This window comes from Trachurus trachurus, assembly GCF_905171665.1.
Source record: "Trachurus trachurus genome assembly, chromosome: 7".
Classification (NCBI taxonomy): Eukaryota; Metazoa; Chordata; class Actinopteri; order Carangiformes; family Carangidae; genus Trachurus; species Trachurus trachurus.
In genome coordinates this window covers 15,091,316-15,107,253 of record NC_139901.1, presented here as the reverse complement: position 1 = coordinate 15,107,253, position 15,938 = coordinate 15,091,316, and positions in this window count along the sequence as shown.

Below are 15,938 nucleotides of genomic sequence, written 5' to 3'. Positions count from 1 at the left end.
TTATTCTTAGTGAGGCAGACAATATACTGATAATACAATAATTGCATCTTTGTTTAAAATCATTCATCGATTGATAAAAACTAGACATTTTTGGGCAATTCAGTTCACCCTACTGACAGTTAGCTGAGATACTGAGATAAACAGATTTTAACAGCACATAGAGAGATGGATATGTCATGGTGAGAAGAGAGAAGTGAGAGGAGAGAGGACGACACGAGTTAATATGTTTGTTAATAATGAACAGCGGAGCATTTAAAATGCAGACGGGTTGCTATTGGCTGGTGCTGCTGATGGCAGCTGAAGCAGGGAAATGGGGACAGTGTCGGCTGGCGCGAGCGGGGGCAAGCGCGGGGGTGCAGCCATATATGTTGCCCTTGTTTCGTCACTAGACATTCGTCATGGCAGCTCCACAGTCTCTGCAGTTTGAACACCACTGACTTGACACAATATGTTGCTGGAAATCAGCCGACGGGAAAGCAGTCCTGAATGTCAACACTAATGAAGTCCTGCACAGTCTGGAACCGATAACAATTCTCACTGGCTGTAGCTATAATTCAAATGAATAATGTCTATTTGGGGACAGATTTCTGTTTTACTAAAACCTGTGTTGGATGCTCTTTTTCATCATTCACTCTCTTTCTCTGTCCAGTAATGGCTCCATCTGTCCGACTCCTAACACTCCTGCAGTATATACGTATATATATTTAGAGAGCTCTTGTTCTGCCTATTACGGCATGATTCAAAGAAAAGTAGGGCAAAGAGGAGGAGAGAATGGGCCAACTAAGTCCAGCTCACATAATCCTTGTAGGCTGTGCCACGCTTTGTATGCCACGCTGGATTAAACCCATAGGGATACATCAGCGAAATTCACTTTGTTTCCTGTCAAAGTGCAGCCTCCATGCTGCTTTCAGCACCATGTTCACACTGAAAGACAGAGCCCCGTGTTATTCTCACCATCCTTCCTTCATTCGGTATCAGACATTGTTTCATTTGAATCTAAATCTTGAAGTCAACTCATGGTGTGGATATTTTCAGTCTGCTTTGTGCAATGCCATATCTCGTTCTCTAATGGATTACTATCTGGGTAAAGTCAGTAAATGCCCCTGGGCGTCAAGGAATCCCACGGGCCTTAAAAGCCCCAGGTGTTCTGTCAGTAGGTCATAATTTGATTAATAGAGGATTTGTTTACTCAAATGTCAAACAGGGACTACATCAGTGTATTCAGATATACCTTCAGCATCCTGTCAGAAAGTAAATGATATGAAATATTAAAATAATAATTAAATATTAGCTTCTATAGCTTTTGTAGCTTTTCCCCACCTGCTAATTCTGATATCTATTAATAACAGTGAGCTGTTGGATAACACAGTTACCATTGTACAGTGCAGAAACTGGACAAAATCTTGTGATCTCCCATCCCGAGGAGGGCAATATGGTTCAGTAGAGTCACAGTTGGAGAAATATACAAAAGTGCTTGTGAAATGTCACGGCAGCCAAAAGTAGGGCATGGAGTGACTAAAGGTGGATCAAAATTCAGTCATTGTTTATTTTTTGCACAAATGATGATGTAGACAGAAAAAAAGGGTTGATGCTCAACAAGTTTTGATCTGTGCGGTTCAATGGGGCTCACTTTGGCAGAAGTCTGGTACCTGTGACCATAAAAGCCCTAAACAGGGTGCCTCACCAACAGAACCAAGTCTTTGTTGTTGAATTGTTGTGTTTTGATTCATTTCATTGTATTGTACTGTGTCATTGTTGTGTTTATTTTATGTCAGTGTGGTACAGTGTGATGGAAAAGAATTTCCTATACAAGGACAACAAAGTCTAACTAAGTTAAACTCCACAATACGCATAAATAGATTAAAAAGAGACAGTAAATAAATAACAACATCTAAAAGGTTTAAAGGGAAGTTAAAAGAGTCCAGACCAGCTTAGATTCCATTGTCCATTTGGATTGATTAAAGGTACAATATGTAAGAAATCTAAAGCAACTGGCCGTAAAATCCTCCTAATATGTCACAGAGACTCAGGAATAATGTTCATATAACAGGATGAACTCACCAACAACAACTACAGCCAGAGTATTCGCATTAAAATCTTTTTTTGCAGACTGCAAATCATATTTATGTTTTGAATTTACGTGTTGGCATGTTGCGCCACCTAGCCCTCTCTCCTCGTCACGGCGGTGTTAGTGGCATTTCAGCCTCCGGTTTGGTCCACAATGAGCTGCCGCTACGGCTGGGAGAAAAAACGAGATCGCTGTGTTTTGAATTTGACTGCAGTAACCGTTTTTGGCCACATTCTTACATATGGCACCTTTAACTGTTGGGGGAAAATACTGTTTTTCAGCCTGCTTGTGCTGGCTTTGATGTGTTGGTATCGTTTACCTGAGGGCAACAGCACAAACAGGCTGTTATGGGGTGTGTGGGGTCCCTGATGATTCTCATGGACTTTTTGAGACAGCGCTGAGCTCCTCCAAACTGGGCAGCTGACATCCAGTGATGCCCTCTGCGCTCTGATGTTTAGCATGTACCTGCTAAAATAGTTACAACTCCTAATTGTACTTTATGTAATCTAAACCAAACAGGGACATTCCTACATGTCATGTGGGAATGCCCAGCTGTTTATGCCTTCTGGAGAGAAGTAACAGGGTCTCTCTCTGAACTCTTCCAGCTAGAAATGAACTGTAGACCACAAAGTATGCTTCTGGGGGACGACTCAGATCTACAACTGAGTCCAGCACAGAGACAAGTTTGGCTGTCAGCATCCACTGTGGCAAAAAGGATGGTGGCAGTTAGATGGAAGCCACCACATAGTCTATCTATACCACAGTGGATCCAGTCGCTGGTGGAAATACTGGCTATGGAGCTGTCAGTGGCCAGAGTAAGTAAGTCTAGTGGAAAGGCCATTCAAATCAGGAAAGATGCTCTACAATTAGTTAAGACCATATTGTAGATGCATATGTCTTTCCCTTTTTCTTTTCTTTTTTTCTTTTTTTTCTTGCAGCAGAGGAGGGTCACGTGGAGGTGGGAAGGAACTGAGGGGAAGGGGAAGGGTTGGAGGGCTTTATTTTTACTTTCTATCTTTCTCTCTTCTTCTTCTTTCTATTATATTCTGGGTAGGGTTTTTGGGTGGGGGTGGGTTGTTTATATTATGTTTTGTGTCTTTGTTTTTTTCTCTTGGGGGGGTGGGGGGTGGGTGAGGGGGTGGGTGAGGTAGGGGTGATCAAGATTTAGAAGAATGATGTGGTTGTTTTTCTTTCTTTTTGTTTGTTTATTTGTTTGTTTTGTTTGCTTGTCTGTTTATTTGTATGTCTGTTTGTTGGCAATTGTGGATGTTTCCTATGGGATGTTTTATTACCAAAAGGAAGAAAACAAAAGAGAGAACGTCTACAGTTGCATGTTGGGTGTGATCACTGCACATCTCTGGGTCTCTAACACCTTTGTTTTATTTGTCTCTACTTTGATGGGCGTTGGTCTGAGAGAGAGACGGACTTAGGCCTGTCTCTGCCTGTTCTGTATGTGTGTGTGTATGTATGTATGATATGGATTTTATTTACTGTAATAAAGTGAAAAAAAAAAAGAAAAAAAAAAAAAGCATGTACCTGCTGTAGGTGTTTCTCATCATTGTATAGCCGTCAAGGTCCCTGGGTAAACTGCGCTAAACTGACTAAACTAGATATTGTTAAATATCGGTTTGTCGCTAAAGAGGCAGTTGTTCTCAGACTTGTTTGTGGAGCTTCCTAACAAGTCGCCCTCTCCCTCCTCACGGCACCATCTATATGTGGCTCATTAAAACTACGGGCTCTATTTTCGTAAACTAGCGCAGGCGCAGCAGGCCTGCGCTTCGCGTTCGCTTCGCCAACGAGGCGTGTCCAGGAGCAGTTTGCAATTTTCCTTCGAAGCGCAGCAGGGCGCATCCCGCCTACTTCCCTCCCACCAGCGCAAATGGCATAGAGGGAGGAGAGAAGGCGTGGAGTGGGTTTGACACAGCCGAGTCAGATCTTCACCAATCAAATGAGCTCCTCTCCTCGCCTTTAAATCTGCCGCGCGCGCGAGGCGCACGTTTGATTTCACCGTGGAAGAGGGAGGCAATTGACTTGGCAGGTTTCCACAGTTCCAGGCACATTTAAATTGAATTAATAATCACAATAACCCCTATCGGAATCAGCACATACACGTTTATCTATATCGATTGTCCCGTCACACTGATGACAGATCAAAGGCTGTCGGCTCGCGTAATGGAAACTCAACCTGACTGAATTAACACAGATGAAAGATGAGGATGGATTACTGCTGTGTTGACACTACACACTGTGCCGTTGCGATGATCTGCTATTTATTTACTTATTGATTTATTGAGCCGCATCGTCACGCGACCATAACAAATAAAACTGAAAACAAATAAACTAAAATCTCTCACAGCAAGTGAGACGGGAGGAAACTGATGTTCTGGTCCGGTCCAAGCTCGCAGTGTCCGGTCGCGCGAACAGACCTCACGGGCTGATGATGCAAAAGTAGTCTGGGAGGGAGGAGGTTATGATGTTAATAATAATAATAATAATTCATTTAATTTATATAGCGCTTTTCAATAACCCAAAGACGCTTACAAAGACACAAAAGAAACAGGGTAGAGACATACAGGGGGAGACGAGGGAGAGACAGTACACAGTGACATATTGATGAGCGAGGTGATGGAGAGACCGGCTATAGGTAGGGGAGGTCATAGGCTTGGGAGAAGAGGTATGTTTTTAACCGGGACTTGAATGTGGGGAGTGAGGGTGAGTCGCGGACAGATGGGGGGAGAGAGTTCCAGAGTCGGGGTGCAGTACGGGAGAAGGCTCTGTCGCCGAAGGATTTGAGTTTAGATATGGGTGTTGTCAGGGAGAGAGTGGAGGAGGATCGGAGGGCACGGGTGGGGCGGTGGGGAATGAGGAGGTCAGACAGGTAGGGGGGCGGGGGCAGGTGGTGAAGGGCTTTGAAGGTGAGGAGGAGTATCTTTATCCAGGTTTGCTCTGACATATTGAGAGCTGTTGCCCAGTAAAAAAAAACAAAAAGACAAAACACACACACACACACACACACACACACACCTTTTCCATTAATAAAGACACTCATATTTAGTAACCTACTATTTAAACCCGTGTGCACAGATCACAACATAAACAAACAGCTGTGCGTAAAGGAGGCATCACGGAGCTTCTCTCTTTTTCTTTTTTCTTTAGAATTTACCTGAGATGGGAGATGTGAATATCTGCTCACTATCTGATGCCGAGGCTGATTGTGGTTTGCTGTGAGAGATGATAGTTTGTTTGTTTTCAGTTTTATTTGATATGGCCGCGTGACGATGCAGCCGCTGCCCTCTAATAAATCAATAAGTAAATAAATAAATATAGGATCATCTCAACGGCACAGTGTGTAGTGTCCACACCTGCTCTTGGGACATCCACGGCTGCTTTTTTGTCCCAGTCCCTCCCTGGTTTCATCTGTGTTAATTCAGTCAGGCTGAGTTTCCATTACGCGTGCCGACAGCCTTTGATCTGTCATCAGTGTGACGGGACAATCGATATAGATATACGTGTATGTGCTGATTCAGATAGGGTTATTGTGATTATTATTATTATTATTATTATTATTATTATTATTATTAATTGCATTTAAATGTGCCTGGAACTATGGAAACCTGCCTGTGAGGTCTTGGTGACGTGGGCGCACTGCGCGCTGGGCAGTCAAAATACCAGTCCGCTGGCTGCGCTTCGCCTTGCGCTGAGAGTAGACCAGGTTGGAGCTGGCGAGCTTTCGGCGCACTCTCCGCGCGGTCTATCGGCAACAAATTGTCACTGCGCCACGGTGAATCTGTCGACACCTCCCCCTGCTGCGCGACCACTCCCATCTCGGCGCACAGCAGTCTGCCAATTTACCAAATCCACTGCGCACGTTGTTGCACTGGAGGAAAATGCCACTGCGCCGGCTGCGCCAGGGCTCGCCTCGCTGCGCCCCCCTGAGTTGCGCCAGGAAAATAGGGCTCTACATGTTAACCAACAGTCACTTCCAAGCTGCTGCCAAGATCCTGATTTTATAACTACAAGTCATCAGTTAAAAATGATTCTGTCAGTTCAGCAAATATTTGTCAGTAATTTAATTTGTTACTAAACAACACGTAATGAGCTAATACAGGAGGTAGCCTATGTTGTTAATGGTAATATAGCATGTGTTACTGTCATAACTACCTGAGTTAATTAGGCCTACATGTTTAAAAAAAATGGCATGTGGTTATTATCACAGGAAATGAGCTGTTAGGTAACAAATGGACAAATTAGCCAGACAATTAAAACATACTTCCATTAATATTACTAAAGACATTTCTTGGACTAGCTGCTCCACAGTGGACGCAGTCTGGCCATTGATGTGACACTGCTTTGGCTATCTGTCACGATGAAGCGACCACAGGCCAGTGAAGAACTGGGTCATGGGCTGTTTTGATGTTTGATTTTTTTTTCTGTCACTGCTCCCACAGGCGAAAGAGGACTGTGCCTTTCCTAACACTGAATATTGATTGGCTTAGATAAGTGACTTCCACTGAGAAAATGTCACCAAAGGGCAGTGAGGCCATGCTGGCTTCTCTCCAAGAATAATCAGCATTGCCTGGGAGGGCCAACATTAGTCTGAATCATACTTCTAAAATTCAACTGAGCCGTGAATATTTATGTTTTGTGTGAGAAAATATAAATTATTATGACACTGCGGCTCCTGTGTGCATTTTCCAACAAACTATTTCATGTTGTATTTGTGAAAACACTACTGTCTCATCCTTGAGCCTCTGCATTGGTTAGCTGACAACTGACAGTTGGTGTTGCTAGGAGACAAACTGACAGCCTCTCTGTCACAAACATTTTATCTGTCTGTCCTTTATAAAATTCATTATTTGGGAGATACCACTGTGGTGTTGCACCTACCTGGGCTGTGGTGGCCACATTGTGGTGTTTCTGTGAGTCTGTGTCTGACTCCATGGCATAGGAAGTCAAAGTGTGTCAAAAACAGCGTTGCTGAGGTGACAGACACAGCAAATGCCTGGATGCAGCAGATTTGAGAAAGGGGAAAGATTTTCATGTTTCGGACTTCTGACTGTTCACATTATCAGATGACTCAGTTTGATTATAGAGTGGTGAGACTGTAGCATTTGGCATTGACGTTTGTTTGGTTTACAGCCACATCAGCGTCTGGATCATTTCATTATTTTTTTATATCTAGTATATTTGATGACAGATTTGATGCTGATGGATGATAGGCTACTGTCTGACAGTTGTCTGGGAAGAGATGTCCTCGAATCTGCAGAAGCTCAAGGGCTTAAAATCCTCCACATTTGTTTGGTTGGCTTCACATTAGTGGACATTTTGTGTAGATCTGTAGTGCTTTTCATCAAAGAATTTGGGTGTGACTCTGGACTGTGACCTCAGCATAGAGCTACATGTTAAGACTGTTGTCCAGTCATACTTCTACTAACTTAGAAGCATTGCTAAAATTAGATCACTTCTATCCTCCAAGAACACACAGAAAGTCATACATGCACATGTCTTATCAATCGAGTCATTGTTCAGCTCCAAATGATCAGAAACTCTGCAGCTAGACCAAAACCAAACTGTCGACACACATCACACACCAGTCCTGGTTTAGCTTCTCATCCCCTTTAAAGTTATTTTAATTCCAAACAAAGCACTAAACAACCTGGCACCATATACATCACAGAGCTTCTCACAACCTACTGTCCGAACAGGTCCCTCAGGTCTGCAGAAAAAGGCCTTCTCACCGTTCCAGAGTCCAGTTTACAGTAAAGACAAGAGGTGAATTTGCAGTCCTGACTCCTCGGCTCTAGATCAGCCTCCCACTGAGGATCAGGTCAGCTGATTCTGTTGTAGTTTTCAAATCGTATCTTACATACTTACAAAAATGGCATTTTTACAGTAAAAAAATAACTGTTACTGTGCTGATTCTTTCATTTGTGCAAAGCGTAAACGACAACGTACATGTTTTTGTGTATGTGCATGTGTGTTCTGTATAAGCATGCACCTCATTTCTATGTTGTTTCTATGAATTCAATTTGTGTGTTGTCTAATAATGATTTTATTGTTTGGTTGACTCATTTTTTGGAAAGCACTTTGTGCGTTGGCTTGAAAAGTGCTTTATAAATTAAAATATTATCATTATTATTACAGTATTACTGTATCACGGTGGACTTCATTCACTGCATCATGCACAGTTTGATCAGTCACTGTCACCAATTTGGGATGGACAGATAACCCAGCAGCCACATCATAGCAGTGGTGGTTCCCTGTATAGATAGATAGATAGATAGATAGATAGATAGATAGATAGATAGATAGATAGATAGATAGATAGATAGATAGATAGATAGATAGATAGATAGATAGATAGATAGATACAATCGTGGTTTTGGTTCTGAGTGTGTCACACTCTCAGTTTCGTAATCATAACAACCCAACAGACACCACTACAAAATGTCATGGCTTCTTTCCTAGCTCTTGCTCCATCACTCTGCCAAGTTTGGGTCAGTAGCCTACTCATTATGTAATCCTGCTGACAAGTGAATAGACACGGACGAAAACATAACCTCATTAGCACAGGCAAAATTAAAAACTGCAGTGTGTGAATATCTAATCTCACCATGATTGTGCCTAATCACATCTTTCCATTACTGTAACAACACAGGTACACAACAATTCAATTATGTGCAGCCCAGCTCCAGTTGGGAGGCAGCACTGTTGGATCAACACTAACACAACATCTGTGCCCTGCTGCTGCTAATGTGACCCTCCAGGTGAGAGTCAGTGTGAACACAGAGCACAGAAAGGTACTGATTGGTTGGCTTGTGTCTTGTGATAACCCATAAATCCTCATGTCATCATCATCGCTTTATGAATATGTGAACATGAGCTCATTGTGTGGTACTGTACGACAAAGTAGAGAACATCACAGACATCACAGGTTTTTCAGCCTGAGCTAAATTAACTGGAAAAAGCTTCACAGCGTTTGGTGTCCTGATGGTCAGGCTGCATCTCCTCTATGAACCACAGTCACTCAAGCACACACACACACACACACACACACACACACACACACACACACAGGAACGGGAATGAGAAGCAAATGTAGGCACCAATGTCTTTCTGAGCCTCACAGCAAACCTATCCGCTGCTAGTGGGAGGTGCAAGACAAGAGCTCCACCAACCAGGACAACTTGTGAAGTGCCATTGAGGGCATCCTCACTCAGCCCAACCAGGAGCAGCAGCGCCACGATGACCTCTGACGTCATCACCAGGGATACAGAGCAAGAGTGTGTGTGGACATGGTGATCTGTGGATTTCTTTGATGGTGGTGGTTGTGTTTCGCTATTTTGATTAATTTACTATCTTCTAACTAATTGGTAAAGAGGGATTTACAATAATATGCTGGATGCTGAAAAACCCAAAACAAATCTTTTAATACACATACTGCCTGAACAGCAGAACACAACAACGCACTGCCACACTTATTTTTAAATATATTTTATAAGGGATTCAATTAAATCCTGGGTTGAAAAGTTAGGTGGCTTCAGATCTGACCACTAAATCATGTCATACAAGAAAGCAAATGAGCAAAGAAGTAACGTATTGATTAATTTCCAAACGTAATCACGCATTGAGTAACATTCCACCTTAAATATGTATGACAGTTGCCGGTAGCCTCGGAGCTGCACAGTTAAATCATTTATTAGTAAAGATGAAAACTCTGTCACTGACACAAGTCAGGGACATGATAACATTCATCTGTTACGTTTGGACAGAAAGCTAGTTAGTCTAAATAGCTTAGCGTGTTAGCTTAGCTTCAACTCTGCCTGCAACATATCTTACCACTGTGGCTTAATTTGCTCAACACAAGTAAGTAAATGTACCGGAACAGTTGTTTCATAACCTTTGAAACACAGGTTTCGCTCCAGTATGTGAACAAGCAGCACTGCACGTCTGCACATGAGCGACAGAAACATAGACACATTCCTAATGAAGTCTCTGGCAAGTGTAAAGGTAGATGTGTCTTGTATTAAAAACTATGAAGATAGTGAAGAGCTGAACAATGGCAAAGATATGTGTGCAAAGAAAAAGCCATTTTCCAGATCACAGTGCAACATCAACAGTGAGACATAGCTAGTGAGGTTAGGTATGTGTTCATGTTAATTAAATTGTGTCACAAATACTGTTTTTCCACCCCAGGTTAATAGCCTACTACAGAGAGATTATACCCAGCATATGTTTGAGTATATCAACCCACCCACTCTGTCACTCTTTATAGGTCACCTGACTTCCTCTTTTGTTCCTGTCACACTTCATAAGTAGTTCATGAGTTGAGTATTTGTGAAGTGTTCCTTTACAGTAATGTGGACTATCTGAGATATCATCGGGGTTGTTTGCTAAAACTGAGGTTCCTCATGTTGTAGATAGATAGATAGATAGATAGATAGATAGATAGATAGATAGATAGATAGATAGATAGATAGATAGATAGATAGATAGATAGATAGATAGATTCCTACTCACAATGTTTTGTTCACTGGTTCAAAATCAAACCAGACAATTATTCTACACAACCACGCTGACTTTGTTCCATGTAATGTCTTAAGTATTGTGCATAATTAGGCTATATGTATCAATATATTGGCTATATATACTAGGCTATATTATAGAGTTGTCTACACGTTAAGACTTAATGCAGTATCTAAGCCTGCTGTAAATGCACACAGTAGCCTACTACAGATCTAAATACTGACAACAGACCGCCAGACTGAGTCCAGAGGAGAGGCGACGGTACTGACGCCTGCTCCCGCGGCCTGCAGCCTGCACTGATGTCAGATAAACAGCCAGAGGGGCAGATGTAATAATAACCCGGTATAACATGTTGGCAGCTTTAGTTTCTTCAAAACCAAGTTAACACCTGTTTTTGTTTCCCTCCATTCACATTCAGAGACAAAGCTGAACGCCGGCTTACCTTGCTCAGCCCACACCGCCGGCAGTATCCACAGAAAACACAACAAGTCCAAAATCACTCCCGCCATCTCAGTGTAAAACGCCAATGCGTTCATCGCACAGCCGTCCAGCAGCGGGCCATTGACCGTGGCTTCATTCAGAGCTGCAGCGCATCCTCAGCCTCAGCAGCAGCAGCAGCAGCAGCAGCGGGGGGATAAAGGCTGAAGAGCTGCTGCTCAGGCCGGTTTGGGCGAAACCAATGTGAGGAAGGGGGCGGGAAAACAACGAAAAAAAACTACACAACACCAGTGTCCCGCTGCATCAGCTGATCGCAGGACAGAGCTGAGAAGAGCTGTTCCTTCAGTCAGTCAACACATCACAAGTTAGATCTGTAGCCTGCTTAAATATTATCATGAGGTAGTTTTACTTTCTATGTCTACTCATTCACATTTCAAAAGAAGCAACCTGTCTTCACTTTTGACATGAAAGTTTTACATTATGAAAACATTAATTGGCCAATAGCCTACTACAGTTTTGTTGTTGTTTTTGACAATTGCCAAAACACATTTCTTGAGACCATGCTTTTTTCAAAACTCTATTCAGTGGTCAAGTTTCACCAAACCCCCAACTCTTCTTGCAAAACCAAACATACTACACATCAAAACAATTTTATCTGTGTTCAAAATGAAACTGTTGTCAGAATATACAAATGCCAGTCAAAACACCACACCACATTCATTACACTAGAAAAATGGGAAACATGCACTCAGAGCATGGAGCTGGAGAAGACCATGTTCTTGTTCATGACAGTTTCAAAAGTCAATAAAAGTGTTTCAAATGAGGATTTGGTTCAGACAATGAGATCAATGGACTTTGGTGTTTTAGAGATTCATTTAAAAAAAAAAAAACATAGTCAGTTGTTCCTAACATAAGCACAACTGCCTTTGACTCTTTGACGCTGTTTCATTCATTTGTCTGGGGAAGTGTCAAATCATTCTGTTTCACAGAAATCACAAGGGTCAGAGAAGTGTGTTACTTTCAAACGTAGCAGATGATCTATTTGCACACATCAGTGCCCAGATTAAAATGAACTTGTTCACCTTCATTTCTCACTCCATTTCACAATTTAAATGACTTAGCCTACTGTTTCCCATGATTGTCACAAAGCCAAAAAAAAAAAAAGTGTGAGTAATTTTTTTTGTCTGCCGTGACTAACATCCAAACTTTCAGTTGGAATATGCACTGACCTGCAGAGATGAGGGACTGAGGGTGATTTGTAGGCTACTTAACTTGTAGTGTGACGCCCGCAAACCTGGCAACCTGCTGAGATGCAGCAGACCAGGAGAGACAACTAAAAGCGGGAGGTTAAGACAGCATGATTCAGGTTTAGTACCTACTGTATGGCACAGGTCTGGATTTATTTCCCCTCTGTTCATTTCACTTTCAATTCATTCACTTGTTTATACTGAGCACTTCATAATGATAGAGCCAAAACAGAATTGTGGAAATGTTTGTGTTAATGTGTTAAAAAAGCAAAAATTCAGATATCATACTCACATAAGTATTTAGACATGCAGGTTCCTATATGACACCTATATCTCTATCCTTCCATGTCCACTGATCATATGTGAGATGTTCCTTGACTGCAGTCCACCTGTGTTTTTTTGAGCTGACTGGACAAGATGTGGACACACCAAAGTCTCACATCATTTGGACATAAAAGCAACACATTATTTTGGGCACATTGCAACTGATGACTGCTGTCTGCTCTTTTCTATATAAACTGCTTGTGTCATGATCATCATTGCAAGTGTGGCTCCGTCTCTTTTTACTTTTTTAAACACACACTAAAATTATGAAGCACGAGCATGTAGTTGACGCGTGTCTTCGCCCACAAAAACTCCACAGTTCTTCCTTCTCACGAGGGTTTATTGAAACCTTTCTTCAAGTTACAACAAAAAATAAAACTGTGTATCAATTCAAAATCAGGCAATAATCATTAGCACGGTCTAAAACTAGTGTGCTCTCCTCGCCTCCATAATCATAACTGAACCTAAGTACGCATACATCACGTTACGCACGTCTTAGCCAATAAGAAGAGAGCAGCTGTTATTAACTAATAGGCACTCTTATAACCTCAATATACAAAATCAGAATAAATCCAACAAATCTAAATTATTTATCACCTTATGCGTAATATACAAAATGGCTCTAACAATTGCAATGCAACACTGTATACTTGTCTTTTTGCAACGCGTCAGATCACACCTACTGATAGATTTACAGCACAGGTTCAATTTGAATACTCGGCCCAATTGTACAGTGACCCATGTGGAAAACTCTCGTAATCCCAGATGGTCAATCGTCTGGTAATAAGTGGTACATGATGAAACACAGGTGTAAACAATCACAGTTGCAGGAAGAGAAAAAGGAATCAAGTAGACACAGACTAACTATCAACGAACGAGTTCAGACACTCAATGAAGAAGTGTCTCACCAACTTAAAAAGAAACCCTAAGATTTATATTTGCACAAGCAGCTTGCTTTTAAGAACATGGTGCTGGGGATAAAAACAAATGCACAACAGGATTGGCAAGGTCCTCTTTCCCCAAAGCCAAAGGGGTCAGACAAGGACGCAGTTTGAGTGTGATGTCACCAACAGTCGACAGCAGCCTAAATTGTAGGGCCACATAGGACACAGCAGTGGACAACCTGAGAGACAAGGTAAGAAGGATTTGCTTACTTGCTACGTGGCTGCCCAGTTAGGCTACCAACATGAAGCAATATCTCTCCTCACATCTGATCTAAGAACAGCCTTCTACAGTATGTCATAAAAGGTCTGATGCCCGTTTGGGTTAGGGTTCGGAGAGATTTAGGGGTTATGGTCAGAAAGTAACTTGGTGTAACTGCATCCTGTCAATAAAGGCTGTGATTATCAAGTAAAGAGAACAGTATCCATTTTTTGGCGGGTTGCACATTGAGGATTATCGTAGGATCTTTGCTGAGTTGCTAGCATTAGCCAAAGCATGCTTTTAGCTTCTACCATCCTGAGTTATGATATTGATATTGGCAGGCCGGTGGCTCTAGATCAAGAGGAGGGACATCATCTGGGCCCCAAGGTGACATCAATGGCATCAGCGGGAGAAGGTTTAAAGGCAGAGGTGGGCACACCTGGGACGCCAGGTGTTGCAGATGAGCCCTCTGTCGTGGGCCCATCATCAAAACACAGCAACCAATGACCCGCCTCCAGATCCATCCCCAACAGGCAGCAATACCCACCACCACCACCACTCATCCCTCCTCCTAGAAGAACATTTCCATCTTCTTAGAGTAAAGGATCATCCCCACCCTCATCTCAGTAGGCACATCAGATAAGGGATTTTTCCACCTAGTCCTATGTAGAACTGAATTGAAAGAAATACATGTCTGCATGTGTGTGCAAAACAAGGTTACTCTTTAAGAGGCATATATGTAGTATATAGTATATACACACACACACACACACACACACACACACACACACACACACACACACACACACACACACACACACACACACACACACACACACACACATATACAGTATATGTGTATATATATGTATATATACACACACACACATAAGTAAGTAAGTAAGTAAGTTTAATTTATATAGCACTTTTCATAGATACAATCACAAAGTGCTTTACAACAAGGATAAAATGCAATAATGCAATAAAACAATAAAATACAGTACAGAGATCACAACAGAATATAGCCTACATAAGAGCACAATTACAGGTAAACTTTACAGAGGCCCCACAACGTCAACATCAGTTGATATATATATGTGATATACACACACATATATATATATATATATATATATATATATATATATATGTGTGTGTGTGTGTGTGTATATATATATATATGTATATATATACACATATATACTATATGTGTGCGTGTGTGTGTGTGTGTGCATGAGAAACATAGGCCTATATGTTTCTCATACTATATGTTTCTCATTTCAAGGAAGCCCCTTTGAATTTAATTGAATTTAACTGGGACAGAGAGATGGCAAAGGAGAGGGAGGGAGGGAGGGAGAGAGAGAGAGAGAGAGAGAGAGAGAGCTCAGTGAGGAAATAGAGCAGAAGAATATGAGCCTGACAAAAAGGAATCCAGCCTGCCTACAGATGAGTGAGGGCTGCAAAACAACAGATTAAAGGAACCCAGGGCTTGTTCCCATGGAAACCTTTGCCCAGGGAAACGATGATGAGAATGCAGCAGATTGTAGGTCAGACGAGCCATCAGCGATCCAATCAGACGTAATCTGTCTTGACTTGTGGGTCATAGATTGAGCAGTAAAGCTGGTGCTTTTCTGTGGCTTCTCTCACTGTTGGAGGTGCAATCCCAGCTAACACACCAGAGCAGTGTCTCACTGGAGGACTGCTCCAGTAAGGTGTGGAAAATACATAGTAACATTGTTATGTTTAGCTATAGTTAAATAAACAATAAGCATTGTTTTGTGGCAGTTCATTATAAAGGATATAAAACCAACACAGCAAATAACATGGAAATAAAAACATAACACAGATGTAAGCAGCAAAATGAATACAATTAAATCAATAATCTGGGTAAATAATCAGTTATTTGCAAGAAAATGTTTTAAAAGGGGAGAATCTCAGGACAATGTGAGTCTATTCAACAGGTGAGTGTTTCTTTAGGGTGGGGGCTCCAAGTGTAACCAACAAGGCTCCATCAGCAGACAATAGTGGTTGAGAGAACACATCCCAGGTTTATTACAGTTTTTCTCAGTCGCTTTGGTACATTTATTTCTCAGATTCAGATTCAGATTCAGATTCAGCTTTATTTGTCCTTTGCAAGGAAACTTGTTTTCACCCCCGTACGCCACACACAACCTCAAGATACATAAATACAT